Source organism: Oncorhynchus nerka, linkage group LG15 (assembly GCF_034236695.1).
Source record: "Oncorhynchus nerka isolate Pitt River linkage group LG15, Oner_Uvic_2.0, whole genome shotgun sequence".
Taxonomy (NCBI): Eukaryota; Metazoa; Chordata; class Actinopteri; order Salmoniformes; family Salmonidae; genus Oncorhynchus; species Oncorhynchus nerka.
In genome coordinates this window covers 42,065,585-42,087,791 of record NC_088410.1, presented here as the reverse complement: position 1 = coordinate 42,087,791, position 22,207 = coordinate 42,065,585, and the positions used below count along the sequence as shown (strand labels likewise).

At 42.0% G+C, this 22,207-nt stretch overlaps 1 pseudogene across 1 annotated transcript in view; it reads left to right on the top strand.

The window, feature by feature from the left end:
- LOC115142692 (spectrin beta chain, non-erythrocytic 1-like) overlaps positions 1-22,207 on the top strand; it is a 93,138-nt pseudogene that overhangs the window by 68,609 nt on the left and 2,322 nt on the right. The window contains exons 17-33 of the transcript XR_010458769.1: positions 143-345; positions 988-1,078; positions 1,419-1,565; positions 4,349-4,612; positions 4,894-5,118; positions 5,591-5,680; positions 7,732-8,010; positions 8,152-8,282; positions 8,639-8,843; positions 9,233-9,607; positions 11,450-11,694; positions 11,858-11,996; positions 12,599-12,683; positions 17,296-17,492; positions 17,987-18,087; positions 19,992-20,046; positions 21,902-22,116. The product of XR_010458769.1 is annotated as a spectrin beta chain, non-erythrocytic 1-like (transcript). The remainder of the gene's footprint in view (positions 1-142; positions 346-987; positions 1,079-1,418; positions 1,566-4,348; positions 4,613-4,893; positions 5,119-5,590; positions 5,681-7,731; positions 8,011-8,151; positions 8,283-8,638; positions 8,844-9,232; positions 9,608-11,449; positions 11,695-11,857; positions 11,997-12,598; positions 12,684-17,295; positions 17,493-17,986; positions 18,088-19,991; positions 20,047-21,901; positions 22,117-22,207) is intronic.

The following is a 22,207-nucleotide window of genomic DNA, read 5'->3' as shown; positions in this document are numbered from 1 at the left end:
TTCAATTCAGTCAATTCAAGAATTTCAGTTTACTCCCTGACTGATTTGAAATAGAATTGACCCCAACCTGGATATCCAGTCTCAGTCACAGGATTTTCTAATAATCCCACTGACTCTCTTTTTTTTATAACCCTACTCTTAGGAGTACATGCTGGCCCATACAGAGATGCCCACTACGCTTGAGGGGGCCGAAGGAGCCATCAAGAAGCAGGAGGACTTCATGACCACCATGGACGCCAACGAAGAGAAGATAAATGGCGTGGTGGAGGCTGGCAGGCGGCTGGCGAGCGACGGCAACATCAACGCCGACCGCATCCAGGAGAGAGCGGCGTCTATTGACGACAGGTTAGAAGCCTCTTCTACTATATAATAACAAATGACATTGCTGGACAGGTCGTCATTTTTAGTTACTCTGCTGCACAGATTAGATCTCACAACACCTGTCCAGCAATGCCCCGGGAACCACATTAATATGATAAAGCAATCTCCTGGAAATGGCATAACTACTTAGTTGCAAAACTGAATGCATTCAACCAAAATGTGTTTTCCGCATTTAACCCAACCATTCTGAATCGGAGAGGTGCAGGGGGCTGCCTTGATCGACGTCATCGGCGCCCGTTTTAACTGTCTTGCTCAAGAGCAGAGCAGCAGACTTTTCCACCTTGGGGATTAGAGCCAGCAACTTTTCAGTTACTGGCCCAACACGCTTAACTGCTAGGCTACCTGCACAGCTTGACTGTGAAAAAGACTACCCAGAATACCACTAATGGTTAGATGTGTACCACCCACTTATTAGGTTTACAACTACCACAAATGCCAGTACAACACTTGATATGTATCTTTGCTTTTACTTGGTAATGCGTATTGTGATGTAAAAAAATCTGTAGAAAAATCTGGTACACACAACTGTCAACTTGTTTGTGGTACTCACAATTAGCATGGGATCTATTATCCATGATCAATTCTGTTTACCCAACGTTTGCACAGGCATAAGAAGAACCGCGAGGCTGCTGTGGAGCTACTGATGAGGCTGAAGGATAACCGGGACCTTCAAAAGTTCCTACAGGATTGCCAGGAGGTCTGCTGCCCAACATGTCTTTCCCGGACCCAGATCAAGGCTACTCCTGGACTAAAAAGCACTTTCAATAGAGATTCTCCATCGAAAGTGTTTTTTAGTCCAGGAATATAGTTAACTTGGATGTGGGAAATCTTCCCTAAGAGTCTAACATTGGTATCAGTCCCGATACTATGGAAATAGGAATACTTACATGTACTGATTTACATTTAATACATTGTGTGGCAATGTATGCATAGTGACAGACTGCTTTCACAGTCTAAGGCAGTCAAATACAATGACCTACCTACCTGTGTGTGTGTGTGTGTGGTGTGTGTGTGTGTGTGTGTGTCTTTGTATGCAGCTGTCTCTGTGGATCAATGAGAAGATGCTCACGGCCCAGGACATGTCGTACGACGAGGCCAGGAACCTCCACAGCAAATGGCTCAAGCATCAGGCCTTCATGGCCGAGTTGCAGTCCAACAAGGAGTGGCTGGACAAGATTGAGAAGGTTAGCAAACTAAAATAAGATTCACTCTGTCTTGATGATTTTGCAATTGGTATTAGATGAATGAACTAGAGGTCGACCGATTATGATTTTTCAACGCCGATGCCGATTATTGGAGGGCCAAAAAAGCCGTCGGCCGATTTTTTTTGTAATAATGACAATTACAACAATACTGAATACTTAGATACTTGTATGCTCAGTCAGATTATATGCAACGCAGGACACGCTAGATAATATCTAGTAATATCATCAACCATGTGTAGTTAATTAGTGATTATGATTGATTGTTTTTTTATAAGATAAGTTTAATGCTAGCTAGCAACCTACCTTGGCTTACTGCATTTGCGTAACAGGCAGTCTCCTTGTGGAGTGCAACGAGAGAGAGGCAGGTCGTTATTGCGTTGGACTAGTTAACTGTAAGGTTGCAAGATTGGATCCCCCGAGCTGACACGGTGAAAATCTATCTTTCTGCCCCTGAACGAGGCAGTTAACCCACCGTTCCTAGGCCGTCATTGAAAATAAAAATGTGTTCTTAACTGACTTGCCAAGTTAAATAAAGGTGTAAAAAAAAAAAAAAAAAAAAATTGGGGAAATCGGCGCCCAAAAATACCGATTTCAGATTGTTATGAAAACTTGAAATCGGCCCTAATTAATCGGCCTTTCCGATTAATCGGTCGACCTCTAGAATGAACACAAGTTAATAAGCGCTTTTGATTAATTGAAATAAAAATGATCAGTAATCTAGACTCTTAAGTATTCTTAAGTGAATGTTGTTATTAAAATGACATTTTAAGACAATTAAATACATATTTCAAATGGCTTTCTTTTGAGGGCCTAGTTGTACTATTATCAAGTGGCCTGAAGCTCATCATTTAAAGATTTAAAGGCCACATCAGGCCTACAAGCCACATTATACTGCCTTGCAAAGTGATGTGTAACTGCTATTGAAATCCAGCCAGAGTGGGGATATCCAACATTTAAAATGTTTATTCACTCGCAACCTGCATTCAGAATGACTTCCAGGGTTGGGAAGATTGAGGTATGAGACCACCTTAAAACATCTAGACTGAAACAACAATTTCAGTAACGGGTACAAGAAGTCCAGTTAACAGATTTGAATAGTTTAGAAAAATGTATGTTATTTATATTTGAATAGCATACGATTAATTAATCAATCAATGTACATGCAAAAACATTTATATTGAAACAAACTATTTAAAAATCAACCTGCAATAGAGCATGCTGGGAAATATGATAATGATAAGCATGTTTTTTCAACTCTGGTTATTAACACCAACAGTGGGGTTATTTTACACCACTGAGTGTTAATTTAACTCTTTGCAGTGTGAACACAAAAAATGTTACACTAAAAAATCAACACTAGTAACACTGGACAATATGCATCTGCAGGCATCTACATTTCAAGAACCTTTTTAGAATTCTGAAGAACCGTAGATGCCACATCAAGAACCCCACACTTAAGGTTTTTTACAGGGCAAGAATTCTCCAAGGGACCTTAGGAGCTGAGGAAGAACCATTTTAAGAACCTTTATTTTTGTTCAGAGCAGGCAAAGCACATAACAGTAAACTGTCTCAATTTCCTTTAGCGTTACTTTATGAAAAATATTCTACTTCTTATAATCAATACACCGCCCCGTTCACAAAAATGGATCGCTCCCACTGTCACGTGGCCGTGGATTGCTATATAAAGCAGGAAGACAGGCATCAAGGCATTCACTTACTGTCCGATTGAATGTTAGACTGGGAAACATTTGTGACCTTAGCGACTTTTAGTGCGATATGATCGTTGGTGCCAGGCGCACCAAATCCAGTATCTCAGAAACGGGCAGCCTCCTGGGCTTTTCACACACGACAGTGTCTAGGGTTTACAGAGAATGGTGCGACAAACAAAAAAACATCAAGTCTGCTTGTTATTGAGATAGGTCAAAGGAGAACGGCAAGAATCGTGCAAGCTAACAGGTGGGGCACAAACAGACAAATTATGGCGCAGTACAACAGTGGTGTGCAGAATGGCATCTCAGAACGCAGAACTCGTCGATCCTTGTCACGGATGGGCTATCGCATCTGATGACCACCCCGGGTTCCACTCCTATCAGCTAAAAACAAGAAGTGGCTCCAATGGGTATGCGATGACCTACACTGGAAAATTGAGGAGTGGAAAAACATTGGCTGGAACATGCGCAGATCCCATACCTCAACCCAATAGAGCATCTTTGGGATGGGATGGAACGGGCTGTTCACAGCATGAATGTACCACCGTCCATTCTGCAGCAACTGTGTGATGTCAACGTTGACCAACATCCCGTTGGAACATTTCCGACACCTTATAGAATGCCCTGAAGGATTCAGGCTGTTCTGGAAGCAAATGGGGTCCGACTCGGTACCAGATGGGTGTACCTAATAAACTATCTATTTAGTGTATGTACCCACTATAACTCCCCAACTGCTTATGACTAACTTATACTCACTAACTGCCGTATTATACCCACTCCAAAACTCATGGGGTTACCCACCATAACTAACCGACTGTACCTGCCCACCGCACTAAATGTATTTCACTACCATAAAATGTGTTTCAACAACCTCAGCAAGACAAAGTTTATCCAGAAACTTTTATACTGTATGTATTTTATGCATACATTTTCTCTCTGTATATTTTGTTATTGTAAGGCACAGCAGCACCATTTCACCAGCTCAAATTCCTGGTACATGTAAATGTACTTTGCGAATAAAGGTGATTCTGATTCTAATTCTTTCCACTCCAGGATGGGATGCAGCTGGTGTTGGAGAAGCCTGAGACAGAGTCTGTGGTCAAGGAGAAGCTCTCAGCCCTCCAGAAGATGTGGGAAGAGTTGGAGTCCACCACCCAGACCAAGGCCCAGTGCCTGTTTGACGCCAACAAAGCCGAGCTGTTTACACAGAGCTGTGCCGACCTGGACAAGTGGCTGGGTGGCCTGGAGGGCCAGATTCAATCGGACGACTACGGCAAAGACCTGACCAGCGTCAACATCCTGCTCAAGAAGCAGCAGGTACTGTACATGGTGGAGCATGCGTCATTGTAACCAAATTGATAAATCATGTTGGCATTATCATTTCATTAATGAAAATAATAATACTAAGAATAATTTAAATAAATTGGCTTCAATTGGTTTTAAGCAATAAAATAAGTATGGCATCAATTGTTCTGATCTGAACATTTTGGATAAGAACCCATGGATGTGGACTTAGTGGCCTGGGTCCCGCCCGGAACATCATCTAGGGTCAACGCTGTGTTCAAAATGTTCTTCTCCCTCTCCCTGGTGGCCCATAGATATTGGAAAACCAGGTGGAGGTCCGTCAGAGGGAGGTGGTGGAGCTGCAGAGCCAGGCGCTGGTCCTCAGCCAGGAAGGGAAGGACACAGGGGAGGTGGATGGCCAGAGACAAATGGTGGAGCACAAGTTCAAAGAGCTGCTGGACCCGCTGAGGAAGAGAAAGAACTTCCTGGTGGCCTCCCGCGAGATCCACCAGTTCAACCGCGATGTGGAGGACGAGATTGTGAGTTAGTTGATAGTTGATTGGGGGACGTACTGTGTGTGTGTGTTTTGGGTTTTCCGAAACAAGGAAAATTCGGAGAAGTGGGGACATTTCAGTTTTCAGGGGAAATGGAAAGAGAACCTGTGATGTGACTGCAACGTTAACAAGGCGACACTCCATCTTAACTCCTCCTCCACATTTACTGGATTGGTTGAACAGTACAGAAGGGAACCTCCCCCGACAGTTTCTTTATTCTCAAGACCAGTATGTTGGGGATCTAGTTTCAGGCATTTATTTTATGCCTGCTACGTTAGGTTAGGGGTTAGGGAAGATAGGACTTTGAATAGGAATCAATTGTTTGGTCCCCACAAGAATCGTAAAACAAACGTGTGTTTTGTGTGTGCACATGCATGTACATGTTCTATTGAGGCTTTATTTGTTCTGGTATTTTCATTCAATGCACTTAATAATCTATTTGGCTTGTCCATTTTAGCTTTGGGTCGAAGAGAGGATGCCAATTGCAACCTCCACGGATCATGGTCACAACCTGCAGACCGTTCAACTGCTTATCAAGAAAAATCAGGTATGTGGGTCACTTTACAAGGAAGTCACACTTAGGCGCAAATTTAGCACCATTCTATTTTTGTGAATACGTTTATGCGCCTATTTATAAGCCAAATTAGTATTGTTTAGTGTCAGTGTTTAGGGCTGTGGCGTGGCGTTCATGAAATTTTGTCAGCCAGTGATTGTCAATCAAATAACTGCCGGGCTTACTGGTAATTGACCGTTAGTTAGCATAAACACGTTTAGGATATCCTGGCTTTCAGGCATAGCCTACAAGCCACTGATGTAGACCTTTGGAACATATACATTTTTAAAAAGTCTAATAAATCCATTTAATATAGCCTACAGCATTACAATAAATCCATTATTTATTTTAGACAGGTCTAAAGAAACATGATATAAAGAAAATGTAGTCTATTTCAGAAGAACAGAATAACATGCTCGCTCAGTTGTCCTTATGTTAGGCCCTGATATGGCAATGCCAAATGGCTGTGGGCTACACTTGTTCATTTAGCAGACAAGATTTGCTTAAGACTCCCTGGCATTATTTTTTATTATTTTATAATAGAAGGATATTTTCTCCAAACAATTTCAAAGGAAGTGACCAAATGCGGATATTCTGTGCTGAGCGGTTAACAAAGAAACCGCTCGTCCTATATGCTTCATTTAGAGTTATTTATGCAACTTTAGTTGAGAGGTCAGTGAGAAACCGCTCGTCCTATATGCTTCATTTAGAGTTATTTATGCAACTTTAGTTGAGAGGTCAGTGAGAAACCGCTCGTCCTATATGCTTCATTTAGAGTTATTTATGCAACTTTAGTTGAGAGGTCAGTGAGAAACCGCTCGTCCTATATGCTTCATTTAGAGTTATTTATGCAACTTTAGTTGAGAGGTCAGTGAGAAACCGCTCGTCCTATATGCTTCATTTAGAGTTATTTATACAACTTTAGTTGAGAGGTCAGTGAGAAACCGCTCGTCCTATATGCTTCATTTAGAGTTTTTTATGCAACTTTAGTTGTGTTATAAACTATGGGCTATATGTGTTGATGTTTAATGCATTCTAAGGCTGCATGATTGGACTCTAATGATGATTGGAAAAAAGTTGCAAGCTGCACACACATCATCAGTCTCTCATTCATAATTTGACAAGCGCTTGATAATATTCTCACCAGGCCTCAAATTTCCTGGCGGCATCCCCCTTGTGTGGCCATAATGCCCCCTAAAATATCTATGCCGTTTGCGGCCAAAGTGGCAGTTGTGCCCTTGGGCTGAATATAATAGACTAATTATAATTCCCTTCTCCCGGCTGCTGTGCTCCGAAGCACCTCTCACTCACATGGCTCTCTTAGATGTAGCCAGTGCTGTCACGTGATCGGGTCCTTCTCACAAGAATTTCAGCTAAGAAGTAGGCTACAAGTGAATGAACACAGACACATCGGGGACACAACTGCGGACTTCCCTCTTATCAAATTTCGAGGCGCATATTGAAAATGTCCACATTTAGCCTACTTTTCGTCAGCCAACAAGATGAGTAGACCTAACCAACAACAAAAGCACTAGCCTATGTCAATCTACTATCCCCCATAGTACAAAGGTTAACCTATTCTATTAGTCAACTTGTCCTTCTGTGCACATGTCTGGGACATTTGTGTGATGCGATAGATCCCAAGCTAATACAACCACTCGCATCAACACAACTTTTAAAAGCAATGATGCTTATCATTTAGGTGATAAGTTAGTGCCTGTATAAATCTGTTATCCTATTCCTACCAAGTCATTTAAACAAATGTATTGAATGGTATCATACATAGCAAAGAGTATCACTCTCTTATTGAGGTTTAATTGAGATATAGACTACGACAGATTGGTGTCCTCTCCAAGGGGTGTACACTACAGAAATAGGGCTCCTGACCGTTTAGGCAAGGCTTACTTACTTACTACTTACTTAATGAAGTGTATCTAAAGTATTGTACTCTTGGCTTTGTGTATCTAGTATTTTAATGTATTGCTGACATTACTTTTATTGCACATTTCCATGGAAATTAATTTTGTACTGTATCCCCTTCTAAGACCTTGCAGAAGGAGATCCAGGGACACCAGCCCCGCTTCGATGACATTTTCGAGCGGAGCGAGAGCCTGCTGATGGAGGAAAGCCTTGCCGTGGAGGCCATGCGCCAGCGCCTGGCCGACTTGCAACAGCTGTGGGGCCTGATGATTGAGGAGACGGAGAAGCGTCACGTCCGACTGGAGGAGGCCCACAATGCACAGAAGTACTACTTTGATGCCGCTGAGGCTGAGGCCTGGATGAGCGAGCAGGAGTTGTACATGATGTCTGAGGAGAAGGCCAAGGTACTAGGGTGTTATTGTGTGTGTGTGTGTGTGTGTGTGTGTCTGTGTGTGTGTGTGGTGTGTGTGTGTGTGCCCTGTACTGATATTTCTTCTAACATAGAATTCACAAAAGTGCTAAAAACAAGTGTATTTCCCTTTTAGGATGAGCAGAGCTCCGTAGCCATGCTGAAGAAGCACCAGATTGTGGAGCAGTCGGTGGAGGACTACGCTGAGACAGTCCATCAGCTCTCCAAGACCAGCAGAGGCCTGACAGCTGCAGGACATCCAGAGAGGTCAGTGAGAGAGCCTAGAGTGAAGCCATTGAAATAGAACGTAACTTAATATTGCCACCCGTCAAGGAAGGTTGACCTGAATATGAATGTCCGATCTAGAAAAAGTATTTTGCATGAGTGGAGCATTCAGTAGACCAGAGTGTGGTGTGTATGCATTTTGTTGTTTCAGCTTAACCCTAACAGACCTGATTTCACTAACGAAAGCCTTGATTTCAGACCATGACTAGTGAATTAGTTTTATCATGGGTGTTAGTGTTGGAACAAGAATGTTTTTTTTGCAAAAAAACTAAAAAAGATTACTCTTGTTAACCCCATCCACTGATCATTGAACTCTTGATTTCTGTTTGTGTGGGCAGTGAGAGGATAGGCATGCGTCAGTCTCAGGTGGACAAGCTCTATGCCGGCATGAAGGACCTGTCTGAGGAGAGGCGGGGCAAACTGGATGAGCGGTTCCGCCTGTTCCAGCTCAACCGCGAGGTTGACGACTTGGAGCAGTGGATTGCCGAGCGGGAGGTGGTGGCCGGATCTCACGAGCTGGGACAGGACTATGAGCATGTCACCGTAAGCAATGCCACCTGACTTCAAACCTTACCCTCTCATTCCTGGTGCTGTCAGGGAGGAAAAACATAGTCCGCATTCCAGACCATCTGCAAAGGAACCACATTCCAAAAATGTACCAATAACTGAATGACACATCATCTAAATTGTAGTTGGGCATCATATCTAAATATATCATATTGATATAGTTGACATGTTTAACATTTTTCAGGTGTTGTGTGCTTTGGTGTGTGACTGCTTTGCAAACGGTCTGTAACGTGGCCATAGACTGATTTCAGTACTGCCCATTTGATACCACCATTACCTTTTAGTAGGTAAGACAGGGCAGTACAATATATATTTGTGTTAAAGGTCCTCATTCTCCCCCTCTCCATCCATCTATCCATCCACAGATGCTCCAGGAGCGCTTCCGGGAGTTTGCACGCGACACAGGCAATATCGGCCAGGAGCGTGTGGATGCCGTCAACCGCCTGGCCGATGAGCTGATAAATGCGGGCCACGCAGATGCCGCCACGGTGGCCGAGTGGAAGGATGGACTCAACGAGGCCTGGGCTGACCTGCTGGAACTTATCGACACGCGCACGCAGATCCTGGCCGCCTCCTACGAGCTGCACAAGTTCTACCATGACGCCAAGGAGATCCTGAGCCGCATCCTGGACAAACACAAGAAACTTCCAGAGGAGGTGGGACGTGACCAGAACACAGTGGAGACACTGCAGAGGATGCACACCACCTTCGAGCATGACATCCAGGCCCTGGGAACACAGGTCGATACATAGCTAATATCTCCCTGTAGCTCACTGCACCAGATCACTGCACTGAAATCTCATGTTATTATTAGTGGTGGGCACCAATATCGATAATGCAATATGATATTGATAACTTACACTATTACGTAAAAGAGGACACATGACGGTTCTTGCAGACACAAAACACTCTCACAGGCTCTCAACTTAGCATACAGTGCTTTTGGAAAGTATTCACTTTTTGTGAGTAGACTTTTTCCACGTTTTGCTAGGTTACAGCCTTATTCTAAAATGGATGCAATTGTTTTTTTTTCGCCTCATCAATCTACTCACAATACCCCATAATGACAAAGCAAAAACAAGTTTTTAGAAAACTTGACCCTCTACTCAGTACTTTGTTGAAGCACCTTTGGCAGCGATTACAGCCTCAAGTCTTCTTGGGTATGACGCTACAAGCATGGCACACCTGTAGAGTTTCTCCCATTCTTCTCTGCAGATCCTCTCAAGCTCTGTCAGGTTGCTTGGGGAGCGTCGCTGCACAGCTATTTTCAGGTCTCTCCAGAGATGTTTAGATAAGTCCGGGCTCTGGCTGGGCCACTCAAGAACATTCAGAGACTTGTCCCGAAGTGACTCCTGCATTGTCTTGGCTGTGTGCTTAGGCTCGTTGTCCTGTTGGAAGGTGAACCTGCGCCCCAGTCTGTGGTCCTGAGTGCTCTGGAGCAGGTTTTCATCAAGGATTTCTGTACTTTGCTCTGTTCATCGATCCCTTGATCCCGAATGGTCTCCCAGTCCCTGCCACTGAAAAACATCCCCACAGCATGATGCTGCCACCACCATGCTTCACCACCATGCTTCACCATAGGGATGGTGGCAGGTTTCCTCCAGAAGTGATGCTTGGCATTCAGGCCATATAGTTCAATCTTGGTTTCATCAGAGTCTTTAGGTGCCTTTTGGAAAACTCCAAGCGGGCTGTTATGTGCCTTTTACTGTGGAGTGGCTTCCGTCTGGCCACTCTACCATAAAGTTTTGATTGGTGGAGTGCTGCAGAGATGGTTGTCCTTCTGGAAGGTTCTCCCATCTGAACATAGGAACTCTGGAGCTCTGTCAGAGTGACCATCGGGTTCTTGGTCACCTCCCTGACCAAGTTCCTTCTCCCCCGATTGCTCAGTTTGGCCGGACGGCCAAATCTAGGAAGAGTCTTGGTGGTTCTAAACGCCTTCCATGTTCAATCAATTGAATTTACCACAGGTGTACTCCAATCAAGTTGATCAATGGAAACAGGGTGCACCTGAGCTCAATTTTGAGTCTCATAGCAAAGGGTCTGAATACTTATGTAGATAAAGTATCCGTTTTTTGTTTTTAATAAGTTTGCAAAAAAAAAAAATCTGTTTTTTCTTCGTCATTATGGGGTATTGTGTGTCGACTGATGAGGAAAATGTTTTATTGAATAAATGTAAGGCTGTAACGTAATGAAATGTGGAAAAAGTCAAGGGGTCTGAATACTTTCCGAATTAGCTGTAATTAACTGCCTGCTGATGGGTCACCAACTGGCTTCCCATTGTATTCAAACTGGCCCCCAGATGGCAAGCCCAATAGGCAACCAGCAAGCAGTTCTTTGCGCTTCACAAAGCAATGGAAATTAACAGAATATGAAACAATCACACAGTTGCAATGTTATTCAGAATCCTGTCTCTGAATTTTTTACCACTATAAATATAGATTTTCCATATCGTTTCACATTGCTAGTAATTTATTAACCTGTTAATTACACATAGCCTGTAATTTCATGTAGATACCAGGCACTGGAAGGTAGTGTAATTATAGAATAAAATGCATTAAAGGGACTTGTGCTCGGACCTTCAGGTGAGGCAGCTGCAGGAGGATGCCGTCCGCCTCCAGTCGGCCTACGCCGGCGACAAGGCAGACGACATCCAGCGGAGGGAGAGTGAGGTGCTGGAGGCCTGGAATACCCTGCTGGAGGCCTGCGATGGCCGCAGGGTCCACCTCCTGGACACGGGCGACAAATTCCGCTTCTTCAGCATGGTGCGCGACCTCATGCTGTGGATGGAGGACGTCATCCGTCTCATCGAAGCCCAGGAGAATCCAAGGTAAATTACTCTTGTACTTAGTTAGGTTGGGGTCAGTTCCATTTCAATCCAGTAAACTGAAATTCCTATTCCAATCTTAGGTTCGTATACTAATATCCTGGTGTGTGTGTGTATGTGTGTGTGCGTGTGTGCGTGCGTGCGTTTAAAATCTTTCTCTGCACAGGGACGTGTCCTCGGTGGAGTTGTTGATGAACAACCACCAGGGTATCAAGGCTGAGATCGACGCCCGCAATGACAGCTTCACCGCCTGCATTGAGTTGGGCAAGTCTCTGCTAGCCAGAAAGCACTATGCATCAGAGGAGGTAAGTTCCATAGCCAAACCAATGCTATGCTACTGCAGGTCAGCTCATGAGCCATTTGCGGACCACTGCTCTTTCTCAATTGAAATATGTCCTCGTCTCCTTTCTTTCTTTGCACTGGTCTGAATGACCTGACCAGGTGAAAGCCACCCTAATGATGAGCTTTCACCATTGAGCTTTCACCATTTTATTTTGCCAGCACCTAAATGGTCCATTTGGGGAAATTATTTTGACAGCCCTATGTTACTGGGTCATTCCACCAATTTGGTGCCTTTTGAGATTTCGAAATAATCTTTTGATTTCACCTGGAGAAATGTTGGGGTGAAGTGGGTTAAACTCTTCCTAGAAGTCACAGAGGGTGCACAGATGGATGTAAAAATTCTGAATCTTTTTATTCACATAAAAATCTTATTTATTAAAGGGCACTTCAGGCTTTTATAATTCAATATTGGTGCATCATTTCTACTTAAAATATTAAAGGCACTAATTTTGTGGAATGACCATACTGCATTGTAGCCTCTTCAGGTTTTAGTGTATTGCATTGTTTGTATGTGATGATACCCCATGCTAAAATATAAGTATTCACTGCTATGTCCTCTGTTTAGATCAAAGATAAGTTACTACAGCTGATGGACAAAAGGAAAGACATGATTGACAAGTGGGAGGACCGACGGGAGTGGTTAAGACTGAGTAAGGGTTTTTGTTCATACTTTCACACATGCTATTGGATGGAATCTTGTCACTAGTTGGGCATATCCAGTCCCACTGGGCACAAACTGGTTCAATCAACGTTGTTTCAACGTAATTTGTCAATGTATTGTGACACGCAATTCATTATATGTATTAACCCTAGATGACTGACAGGGCACTGTTTTGAAGCCCCCGAGCAGCCATCTTGGTACTCTTCCTTTTTTTGGAAGCTATAGAAATCCATTTTTGTATGTCTACATTGATTTTTGACAAGTATATTATAATACAGACACCTTTAATGCTTACTTTAAAAAAGTATTTTGTGAACTGAACACGAATAAATACATATTTATGTAAAAAATACATAAACATATTCCTTAACATTTTTGGTGGAGAGGACTAATGGTACTGTCGCCACAACAAAGTCATACTTAAATACATGTAAATTTGTCCATTTTATTGAAATAATGTAGACTTAAATTCATTCCTATGGAGGCCGACAGCTTCAAAGCCTCACATTAACCTTTTACATAGAATCACCATTCCAGGGTTTATACACATCATTGCATGAAATCTATGTGTAAAATTCAATAATTTGCAATAAGTCTTTAACATAAACTGTTGTTTTGAGGGGGAAATCTAACGTCAATGTGTCTCTGAAATTGTATGTGCTGGTATTTTGGCTAGGCCTCTCTTGAAAATTAGATTTTAACCAGGTTAAAAAAGGTCAAATAAATAATAAAATAAATATGGAAGTATCCAATCTGTAGATACTAACCAAGTAGATCTTCAAATGTTGATACAGTGTATTTGATTACATTGACAACCAAACACAATTCAACATACGTTTTGTAATACAGTAATTACCCTAAAGTGAAGGATATCTTACAAACTAATTTAACAGTATTTATTCATTCAACCTTAATGAGTAAAACATCCATGGCTACGTTTTGGGGTTACTGTAACTATAAATGTTTTCTTATGTTTTTATTTTGATTTAACTAGGCAAACCAGTTAAGAACAAATTCTTATTTACAGTGAGGGCCTATACCGGCCAAACCCAGACGAAGCTGGGCCAATCACGGGCTGATTGTGATACAGCATGGATTCGAACCAGGGTGTCTGTAGTGACGCCTCTAGCACTGAGATGCAGTGCCTTAGACCGCTGTGCCACTCGGGAGCCCCTAATCATAGAAAGCACTGTAAATTGTTCACTTGCACAATGTACTTTTAATGCAATCTCAACTGCAATTTTGGTACCGGTACCCCCGGCATATAGCCTCGTTATTGTCATTTTATTGTGTTTCTTTTTACATTAGTTTATTTGGTAAATATTTTCTTAACTCTTCTTGAACTGCACTGTTGGTTAAGTGCTTGTAAGTAAGCATTTCAAGGTAAGGTCTACACTTGTTGTATTCAGAGCTTGTGACAAAAGTTTAATTTGATTTGAGTTCCGGTCATTTTGTTGTGCTATTATGTGAAGCACAGTGATCACACATTTAGTCGTACATAAACTAATTATCTGAAATATCTAAATATCTCATTGGAACTTCATTGCGCTTATAAACGGTTGAAAACACAGTGATAACCTATCTAGGTGACAATGAAACCAAAAGTCAGAAATTGTTTTTCCATTGTAATTTGGTTGTGCTTTTAGATGGTTGAAAGCATAGTGATAAGATAACACATTGGGAATTCAACAAACTTTTGGCTTTCTTTCTGAGTGGGTGAATGTAGGTTGTAATCTAATTGATCAACGTTTCAACCAAATATTACCCAATTGTCCACGTTGAAATGACTTGGTGTGCCCTGTGCAGTACTGTCTGTAATATTTAGAATATGATTTTTAGACAGATCCATTGCACGAACGTCGTGAACAATCCTTCGTTGTCCCTCTGGAAGACTGTTTCATTATGTTACTATGCATACCTTGGAATGTGATGATGAGAAACTGTCCCTGAAGTGTTGGCCATGCGTAGAGCTGGGTTGTGTTCATTAGGCATCAAACAGAAGAGAAAAGACCTGGATGGACCAATCAGAAAAGCTCAATTGAATTTTCAGTTGAACATTTCTTTAACAGGTTTTTACCTTTACGTGCCCTAATGAACACAACCTTGTTGTGCTTATGTGTACTTTGATCAATCTGGCCTCCCTCTATTTGCTGGCCTCCCTCTCTTCTCATAGACTAGACATAACATAGTAAACGTAAATCCGTGACACTCAAATTAGTATGATATGGTACGCTTGGTATGGTTACATACGATATAAGGTTACGTAAGACAAAAATGAAAGGAGTGTGGTTGGTCAAGGTGGATGTGTAGGCATATAACGCGAATGTCTAGCAACGGTTGTGTGTTCGAATTTCATCACAAACAACTTTAGCGTTTTAGCTAATTAGCAACTTTGCAACTTCTTACTAATTTTTAGCTAACCCTTTCCCTAATCTTAACCCTTTTAGATAACCCTAACCTTAACCCTTTAAATCTTAACCTTATTCCTAACTTATCCCCTAACCCCTAGTGCTAGCTAACGTTAGTGTTTGCCACCTACCTAATATTAGCCACAACAAATTAGAATTCTTAACATATACAGTGCATTCGGAAAGTATTCAGACCCAGTGACTTTTTCAACATTTTGTTACTTTACAGCCTTATTCTAAAATGGATTGAATTGTTTTTTCCCCCACATCAATCTACAAACAATACCCCATAATGACAAAGCCAAAACTTTTTTTTTTTTTTTTTTTTGAATTAATAATAAATTTTTAAAAAATCACATTTCCATAAGTAGTCAGACCCTTTACTAAGTACTTTGTTAAAGCACCTTTGGCATCAATTACAGCCTCGGGTCTTCTTGGATATGACGCTGCAAGCTTGGCACAGGTGTATTTGGGGAGTTCTTCTCTCCAGATCCTCTCAAGCTCTGTCAGGTTGGATGGGGAGCGACGCTGGACAGCTATTTTCAGGTCTCTCCAGCGATGTTTGATCTGGTTAAAGTCCGGGCTTTGGCTGGGACACTCGAGGACATTCAGAGATTTGTCCCAAAACCACTCCTGCATTGTCTTGGCTGTGTGCTTAGGGTCGTTGTCCTGTTGGAAGGTGAACCTGCGCCCCAGTCTGAGCGCTCTGGAGCAGGTTTTCATCAAGGATCTTTCCCTCAACCCTGACTAATCTCCCTCCCTGCTGCTGAAAAACATCCCCACAGCATGATCCTGCCACCACCATGCTTCACTGTAGGGATGGTGTCAGGTTACCTCCAGACGTGATGCTTGGTATTCAGGCCAAAGAGTTCAATCTTGGTTTCATCAGACAAGAGAATCTTGTTTCTCATGGTCTGATAGTCCTTTAGGTGTATTTTGGCAAACTCAAAGCAGGCTGTCATGTGCCTTTTACTGAGGGGTGGCTTCCATCTGGCCACTCTACCATAAAGGCCTCGATTGGTGGAGTGCTGCAGAGATGGTTGTCCTTCTGTAAGGTTCTCCCATCTCAACAGAGGAACTCTAGAGCTCGGGTTCTTGGTCACCTCCCTGACCAAGGCCCTTCTCTCCAGATTGCTCAGTTTGGCCAGGCAGCCAGTTCTAGGAAGTCTTGGTGGTTCCAAATTTCTTCCATTTAAGAATGATGGAGGCCACTGTGGGGACCGTGAGTGCTGCACAATGTATTTGGCACCCATCCCCAGATCTGTGCCTCGACAGAATCCTGTCTCAGAGCTCTAAGGACAATTCTTTCAACTTCATAGCTTGGTTTTCAATCTGACATGCACTGTCAACTGTGGGACGATATATAGACAAGTGTGTGTCTTTACAAATCATGTCCAATCAATTTAATTTATCACAGGTGGACTCCAATGAAGTTGTAGAAACATTTCAAGTGTGATCTATGGAAACAGGATGCACCTGAGCTCAATTTCAAGTCTCATAGCAAATGGTCTGACTACTTATGTAAATAATGTATTTCTGTTTTTATATTTTTAATACATTTGCAAAACATTCTAAAAAACGGTTTTCGCTTTGTCATTATGGGGTATTGTGTGTAGATTGATGAGGGAAAAAAGTTATTTCATACATTTTAGAATAAAGGCTGTAACGTAACAAAATGTGGAAAAAGTCATGGGTTCTGAATCATTTCCGAATGTACTGTATATGTTTAGCAAATTCGTAACATATTGTACGTTTTGCAAAATCGTAACGTCCTGTAACAATTGCAATTCATAACATATTGTGTGTTTTCCTAATTCAGAATATATTGTATGAATTTCAATTCGGAACATATCATACAAAATAGTCATTTGTTTACGAAATGGATGATGGATATGGACATATTAATGTATACCATATCATACTAAATGGAGGGTGTCGTATTTACGTACAGAATAATATGAAATGCTCTGAGACCACATTCGCTCTGCTGATAACTAATGCATGTTGGCTAAAGTGGACAGTGAGTCTTTCTGTTTGGGGAGGGGGGATATTAGTCATGAATGCTCAGGTTACCCGTTCCCACATGCCAGAGGCATAAGTTAGCTACAACATTGGAATGAAACAATTGCAGTTGGGCCTTCTCTCTTCCAGTTTTCCCTGCTGACTTTCTTCTCTTTGTTCTGCATGGTCTAGTTTTGGAAGTTCACCAGTTTGGGAGGGATGCAGGGGTGGCAGAGGCGTGGCTGCTGGGACAGGAACCATACCTATTCGGCCGGGAGTTGGGGCAGAGCGTGGACGAGGTGGAGAAACTGATCAAGAGGCACGAGGCATTCGAGAAGTCGGCCGCCACTTGGGAGGAGCGCTTCTCAGCACTGGAGAGGTTGACTACGGTGAGTGTTTTGGCGGGTTGCAATGTTCCTGTCACATGTGTCACAAATCTTTAGGTTAAACGAATGTTCATAAGGTTTCAATAAGAAAGCTGTTCACTAAACAATGTTATCTTGTGCTCGTCAATTATTTAAGTTCACGTACTAACATTGACACCTAGTGCTAACTGCATGTTAACTGCATGTCAGTACAGTATTTACCCAGTATTTAATGAAAAATTATGGAGTAATAATCTGGTGCTTTCAAAGAATACAACATAATTGGTAATAATTGTTACAAAATTTTGCATGTTCCCATGAATCCCAAAGAAACTACAATGTAATCATTAGTGAATTAAATTAGCTGCCATTTTTCATGTCTTTAAGTCCCAGTTAAATAGCAAACGTTAGAATTGAAGTGTGACCCATCACTCTTTGAAGGTGGCATTGCCAGATTAATTTACTCAGATTAAGGTGGTCAAATGTGACTGAGGTTCCGTTGTGTCTTGTTCTTCCAGTTGGAGTTATTGGAAGTGAGAAGACAGCAAGAGGAAGAAGAAAGAATGCGAAAACCCCCTTCGCCAGAGCCTTTACCGGAGCAAGACTCACCACTGCAGAGGTAAGTGTAGTAGTTAGGGCTGTTGCGGTGACCATATTCCCGCCACACTGACGGTCATGATTGCAGTCAAATTCCATGTGAATGTTTAGTCACGGTAATTAGGCTTCTCCAAGCTCTGATGCTGCTTATGGTCATTAGTAGCCTACTTGCTAAGTGCCTGTTACTCATCACTCTATTGTCCATATAAGCACTCTGACATTAATGCAAATGTCTTCGAAATTCTAATCAAACACTCCATGAGACCTCATGAGCTCATGTTGAGCAACATTTCTATAGGCTATGCAGTTGCGTGAGAAAACAGAGTGATGGCCTCTACTAAAAAGAGCAGGATCCCATCAGCTTTGTAAAGGCTAGTCCTACTATATTTAATTCTCAACATTCTAATATTAAGCACATTGTTTATCTTTACAACAGGAGTGTAGTCTACCTGACTGGCATGAAAATGAACCACGGGAAACGCATCCTCCATTCGCTATTTAAGTGCACAGATTACATGTATTTTTTCCCACTGCCCCTGTTTCGAGACCGGTGCATGATAATGGTCCATTCTAAATAAAAACTCATTTCACACATATATTATTTAGTATATGTAAAGACAAGATTAAATCAAGAATAGTCTGATGGGTGACAATATTAGCCTATCACTTGTGAATGATGCCCAGCATAAGACACTGCCTTTTCTTTCTAATCATAGTAACACACCTCATGTAGCCTAGCACATAGGCCTATATGTTTTGATAAGGTTTGTATCACAATTAAAGTGGCCAAATAACTTCTTAAAATTAATTACATTAATCCGCTTTACAAGGGGTTTTGAGCCTAACTGGCATACATTAACAGCGCATGAGTTGCAAGTTTGGGAAAGATAATTCCACCATAAAAATGCACATTTAATAATTAGCATTTTTTTTTCTCATGGTGTTTTCCGCTAATGGAACAATCGTGCTTATAGCCTACTGCCATGTGCACATTTCTGCGCTCATAATGTGAAGAAATAGCCTAATAGTTTATCAACATTTTAAGCTAAATGTTCTGATCTGTTGCGTCAGCCAAATTGCGGGGGGGGGGGAATCTAAACATATAGCCCAACGTTTGTAGAACAACTAAAGTTACATTAATAACTCCTAAATTAAGCATATAGGAGTACATATTTCTTTGTTTCCGCTTAACACAGAATAGCCTCATGTGTGCACTCCCTCAAATCGTTTGGAGAAAATATTTATAATGTATTCAGCGTTGTTCTATTGTATTCTTCATACTATAAAATAATGTCACCAAATTCTAAGAAAATATTGTCTGCTAAATGAACTAGTGTTATCACGTTTTAAGGTATGACTCAGGTGGAGACAGTGTTGAAGAAACAAAAGAAACAAAACTTTAAACAGGGGCAGGCAAACGACAGGTCAAGGCAGGCAGTTATTTGCTTGACTATCACCGGCTGACAAAATGTTGTGACCGCCACAGCCCTAGTAGTGGTGTTGGTAAAGAAACAGACAAGGGTGTGTTTCACAAAGCCATCGTAGCGAATGTAGTATGTTACTTATCTCAAAGACATAGACTCATTCCAATTGTAGAATATTCAAGTGCTTCCTTTTACATATTTCAGTGTTTCCCAAACTCCGTCCTGGGGAACCCAAGGGGTGCACGTTTTGTTTTGTTCCCTAGCGCTATACAGTTGATTTTGAAATAATCAACTCATCATTAAGCTTAGATTATTTGATTCAGCTGTGTAGTGCTAGGGCGAAGAACCAACATATGCACCCAGCAAACAATTGTGACTCTTTCAAGTAAATCAAGTTAGCTATGAAAATCACCACAGGTTGTTGTTAGTTAACTCATGGACACTTACTCACCTTCACTGACTCGCTCCCTGATTATCCCTTTCTACTGTATATTCTCCACAGTGGAGTAGAAAACGGACTGCAGAATGGACTGCCCTCAGACCAGGATTCTCCACAGGTAAGTTACTGCTCCAAAGTTTACCACCAAAAATATGCCAGCTTTTAGGGTCAAAAGACTGACTAGGGCCTAACTTCTCAGAGCTTTACATTGTTCAATCTCACCTAAGGTGCATTGTTTGCATCTGAGGCGTTTCCCAGAAAACATAATTGCATTAAAGCTGAAGAATTAAATATGAATATATTTAAATATTTTCTATGTAAAATATAAATATAATTATTTTGGTGTGAAGGCCCATCCATGCCCCTTAAAATGAATTGTTTTATTTTTATTTAACCCTTATATTACCAGGTAAGTCGATGCTCACAGTACACGTCCTGGTAATCCGTCGTGATCACACAGTCGTCCAGAAAAGCTGATGCTCTCATGCCATTTTCAGTGTTACTTGCCTCGAAGTGTTACTTGCATGGAAATTATTTTAGCTCATCTGGTAGGCTCGTGTCACTGGGCAACTGTCGGCTGTGCTTCCCTTTGTAGTCTGTAATGGTTTGCAAGCCCTGTCACATCCAACGAGCGTCGGAGCCAGTGTAATACGATTCGATCTTAGACCTGCGTTGACGCTTTGCCTGTTTGATGGTTCGTTGGAGGGCATAGCGGGATATCTTATAAGCTTCCAGGTTAGAGTCCAGCTTCTTGAAAGCGGTAGCTCTAGCCTTTAGCTCATTGCGGTGGTTGCCTGTAATGTAATAGGGATTAAATTGAGCCGGGTCCTGCCAGGTCTGAGACCCGGCACCTATGATCCAAATGAGAGCCAGGCGGAGCTGAGACACGGTACCTTTTGCTATTTGAATTATGTATTGAAAAATGTGTTATCCACATTTAATTTTCCACAGCCAACACGAGTAAGCAACAGCAAAATCAGACAACACCAATTGTCCAGCCTGTTGGTCGCATTTTATGTAAGAAATTAATATTCCTCTCGAGGCGCATTCAAATTGTGAGTGCAACACAGGGAGAGAAATATGCATGCCCTGTCATTTTAGCCTACAACATTCTAAATCCTGTCGAGGGAAAACACACCTTTTAAAGCAGTTTTGATGGCCGCTGTTTAAAGAGGAGGATCACTGGGCTTTCTATTGTTACTAGGCTACACTTATTTCTCACATCCAAGAAATTTGTAAAATGTACCATTTTACAACGGGAGTTTTTAGCAGCGGCATGGTTTATGGAGCATTAGCAGGTGGCAATTGCGTTGAATGCAAACGTCAGGTCAGGTGTAACTGGTAGGCAAACATTATATTCACAGTAGGCTACATGAGCCTTGGTTGGCTGAGTGCCAGTGGAACGTTTTTTGGGAAATTCAAGTCATCAATATGTTGCTGTAACTAGCAACAAGATAGCCGAATGTTTTGACTTTATATTTTGTGACCTAGCTAATGATTAGCCCAGTGGGGTAATTGGAAACGGGCAACATTTCAGCGTATTTATTTACAGCCACTATGTTGCATCAGGTGGGCTACATCAGTTGATAATGCCTATTGCTAAATAGCACACCTGCCTGATAATATGGACCAATATGTTATATTGGGCTCATTTCTGGAGGGGGAAATTATAGTTTAGATGTTAGCATCATTCGAGTCTGCTCTAATAACTTACATGGCTTATTACGTTTCTCCGTTCACAGCCGACAAGTAGTCCATGCACACAGGCTCGTTTGGTGTAGACATAAGCGCCTGGCTCAGCTTGTTCCAACACTCCAACAGGTCTTGGGCTCAATCACAGCCCGAGGCAACAAAAGGCCTACTCAGTCAAGATTCTTTGTCCAAATACAATTCAGAAACCAAAATGAGCTATTAGCGTTGCATACTCTAGTTTTCAGGCATAATTGGGGCCTCTCTTTCTCTCTCTCTCTCAGAATGGTGTGGACAGAGTTGAGATCATGAATGGAGTGGCGGAGCAGAACTCAAAGGACCCGAGCCCCATTCCCTCACCCACAGCCAGCCGGCGGGGCAAGGGCAGCCTGTCCTCCACATTGCCGACCCAGAACCAGGATTTGCCTGCAGCTCAGCTGGAGGGCTTCCTGCATCGCAAGCATGAGTGGGAGGGTCACAACAAGAAGGCCTCAAGCAGGTATGGTGAACTGGATCAAAAGAGAAAATCCAAATAGCATTGTTTGGGAGAAGTAATTTAATACAGTTTTTTTTTAACATAAAATATATTA